Below are 3,998 nucleotides of genomic sequence, written 5' to 3'. Positions count from 1 at the left end.
GGCCCTTAGAATCCATTCAGTTTGTTTTTTCATGAAGCTGGTGTGTGTGTGTGTGTGTGTGTGTGTGTTTGTGTGTAAGTGACACAGGTCAGTCCTGTCTCATGGATAGGCATCCACAGACAAAGAAACCTTCTAAATAACTAAGAGGAAGGGGCTCGTAGAATGTCATTGTTCTCTTTGTCTCTCTTCTTCTTCTATTTTGCTAATCTGATCTGAGTCTCATAATGAGATGACCACTTGCTTTTCTTCAAAAATGAAATGATGCAAGAAGGGAACTCTACCTACCTATGTTTAGGAGGATGGGACCAGAAGGGAATCTTACCAAAAGATTTATGGTGGTTTTATTAGAGTGGCATATTGCATTTAGTTTTTTCCATTTTTTTCCTGATTTCCAAAGTGCATATAATGGGTTATAATACTTTACAATATAATAAGAAATTATGAAAACAGTGGATGAAGACACTTCTTAGTTTATTGATTAGGAAGTTGAATTCCAGTTCAGGTAAGTGAGGTGTCCAAGAAAAACTAGTGAGTAGCAGAACCAGGACTAATACCAGGGAGGAAGTATATTCTTGTGGAAGGCAGATAAGCATTGATGACACACATAAATTCTTAAAATGGGTCCACCATCTTCCAGCTGCGTTACCTAGGGAAGTCTTTAGCTCTCTTGGAGCCTCAGTTTCCTCATTTATAAAATGGGGATAACTGGTTGGATTGTGATTTCCACAGGCTTTACTCATGATAGCACATGTTAAGTACGTAGTACAACAAAACAGAGGAGGCCTGAAGCCGTGCCAGCTTTCCTCTCCCGGTTGCCAGCTGCCCGTATCAGGCCTGAGCTCCGGCCAGTCGCCCGCCTCTTTGTGTCACTAGCTCCATGGCTCTCAACAATGCCGATGTGCAGAAGCAGATTAAGCACACAGTGGCTTTTATTGAACAAGAAGCCAATGAGGAAGCAGAAGAAATAGACGTGAAGGCAGAGGAAGAGTTCAACATTGAGAAGGGTTGTCTTGTGCAAACCCAAAGAGTGAAGACTATGGAATACTATGAGAAGAAAGAAAAGCAGATTGAGCAACAGATGAAAATTCAGGTGTCCAATTTGATAAATCAAGCAAGGCTTGAAGTCCTCAGAGCGAGAGATGGATGATCTTATCACAGACCTACTAAATGAAGCAAAACATAGACTCAGCAAAAGGGTAAAAGATACAACCAGGTACCAAGTACTGCTGGATGGAATGATCCTCCGGGGTTTGTAGCAGTTATTGGAGCCCAGAATGATGGTTCGTTGCAGGAAATAAGATTTCCCTCTGGTGAAGCCTGCAGTGCAAATCCCTCTTTACAAAATTGCCACAGAAAGAGATGCTGATGTCCAGATTGATCAGGAGGCCTACCTGCCTGAGGAAATAGCTGGCGAGGTTGAGATCTATAATGGGGATTGCAAAATCAAGGTTTCCAGTACTCTCAAAAACTGGCTGGACCTCATAGCCCAGTAGATGATGCCAGAAGCGTGGGGAGCTTTGTTTGGTGCAAACGCCAACAGGAGGTTTTTGGACTATGCCTGCGGGAGGTGGTGTCCATCCACTGCTGTGACGTGGACACTTCTGACATTTGAAGAAACAAGATGACCTGTATAGCTTCCTCCTTGCTGTTCTCATATTCTGTATTTATCAGTGGATACCCTTTATTAGGTAACGCCCCTGGCTGATTGGTAGCAATGGGAGAGCGTAACTTAATATGATCAGGAAACCTTCCTCTAGCTTATCTGACAGTAACACAACTTCCCGCTGGTTCTGCAGCACGAAGGTGAGGGGTCAAATGGTGGGTGCATGAATGTCCCCGAGTCTCCTGCTCTCCACTGGTCCAGCGTCCAGCCTGCAGAGGGGCAGTGTGTGGTGGGCTCTAGGGTCAGGTCACTGCTCTTTGGACTTCAAGTGCATGTGGGGCCACATTCCTTCCAGTAGTAGCAGCTTCGCTGTTAGCTGTTTGGGCCTAGAAGTGTTTGTCTGTAATATGATTTAAGATCTAAGCCATGAATATGCTCTATTTATTAAAACGAAATGCATACGTGGAAAAAAAAGTATGTAACACAGATACTGTCACATAATGGGTAATCAGTAAATGTTACTTCCTTTCCTTGCCAGTTGCTCTGTTACCTGGTGCAGAGCCTTACCAGTGTACTAGCCAGCATCTTCTCTTGAGTAACTGTAGTATATTATGTTTTATTACACTTATATACAATGCCATGTGTTGTTCACATGTTGAAGTCGTAACTAGTAGTATCTCAGAACGTGACTATGTTTGGAGACAGGGCCTTTGAAGAGGTAGTTAAGTTAAAATGAGGTCTTTAGGGTGGGCCTTAATCCAGTCTGACTGGGGTCTCTGTAAGACGGGGACATTTGGATACATGGAGAGACACCAAGGATGCATGTGCACAGAAGAAAGACACTGTAAAGAAACAGTGAGATGGTGGCCACCTGCAAGCCAAGGAGAGAGGCCTCAAGAAAAACCCCAACCTGATGACCCCTTGATTTTGGACTTCCAGCCTCCAGAACTGTGAGAAAATAAATTTCTATTGTTTAAGCCATGCAATTTGTGATATTTTGTTATGGCAGCCCTAGCAGAGTAATACACCTTCCATCTTTAAATAGAAGCTAAGCTGCTTGAGGGAAAACTGCATTGCACTCATTTGTAATCAGAGCAGATAATCAATAATTTCTTGATGAATACTATGATTTTTATTAAGGATAGATTTTTATTAAGGGTATGATTTTTATTTGTTTTATACGTCTTTGATGTCTCCCATGGAGGCCCAGATATTGAGGTTACTGACAACTATAATGTGATGATGAGGATTATATATGATCTTTTTTTTTTCTCTTGCAAATGGCGACGAGAATTGTCCCTTTTATGAAGTCATAGGAGTAAATGCAGTTAAAGCTGAAAAGATTATTCCTGGTTGCCTGTCTAGACATAGGAAGAGAGAATTAAATCTTCAAATGTAATTTCTGAAATTAGGATTAATGACCAGTAGTACATGATTCCCTCATATGCTCATGACCTCATGTTGTTTGAGACTAAATGTGAGGGCTTCTCACTACCTTTGTATTAATGAATATGACTGAGTTATTGTAAATATAGTTAGGATATAACATTAACTTGTCTGTGTTGGAAGTTTGCCTTGTATTTTGCCTAGGATCAAAAACAGGTAGTTATAAAAGAGAAAGTCAAAGGGTTTTTTTTACTGAGTTTTAAAAATTACATTTGGGCTTTCCTGGTGGCGCAGTGGTTGAGAGTCTGCGTGCCAATGCAGGGGACACGGGTTCGTGCCCTGGACTGGGAAGATCCCACATGCCGCGGAGTGGCTGGGCCCGTGATCCATGGCTGCTGAGCCTGTGCGTCCGGAGCCTGTGCTCCGCAATGGGAGAGGCCACAACAGTGAGAGGCCCGTGTACCACAAAAAAAAAAAAAAAAAAAAAAAAAAAAATTACAATTTGATTCTCATTTTCTGGGTATGGAAAATATGGGAGAAAATGAATTATCGTAATTACTTTATGAAAGGGACATCAAGAGATGAAAAAATTTTGCAGGGTTTTCAATGTTTGCTATGTCTGAGAGCTCAAAGGAGAATTTAGTGATAAATGAGAAATCCTCTGAACAGTAAGATAGCAAGTTTATTACTGAGAAAAATGCAGAAAATAGTTTTTAAGGAAGTGGAGGGGGTGACTTGTTACATGGTCTTTGTTCCCTTAGCACATACATGTATACACACATGCATACACAGAAAGAATAGTTTTCTAATGTCTTGTCATTATCATAATCTGCTGAATAATCTTTGGATGTTAATTAAAACTTCTGGCCCTCATTCACACATCTACAGATACAAGGCATTAGAATACATAATCTAGAAAAACTCTAACATAGATTTCAATTCTAGCATTCTATGACTCTTTTGTATCTGGAGGTATGGGAAAAAAGGGAGGGGATGAAAGTGATGTCAC

General features: G+C 41.2%; 1 pseudogene; it reads left to right on the top strand.

The window, feature by feature from the left end:
* Positions 1–877: 877 nt before the first annotated feature.
* Positions 878–1,485, top strand: LOC132492561 (V-type proton ATPase subunit E 1-like; annotated as a pseudogene).
* The last annotated feature ends 2,513 nt before the right edge of the window (positions 1,486–3,998 follow it).

The sequence above is a fragment of the Mesoplodon densirostris genome, chromosome 6, assembly GCF_025265405.1.
Source record: "Mesoplodon densirostris isolate mMesDen1 chromosome 6, mMesDen1 primary haplotype, whole genome shotgun sequence".
Classification (NCBI taxonomy): Eukaryota; Metazoa; Chordata; class Mammalia; order Artiodactyla; family Ziphiidae; genus Mesoplodon; species Mesoplodon densirostris.
This window is presented reverse-complemented; position numbering and strand designations above follow the sequence as displayed.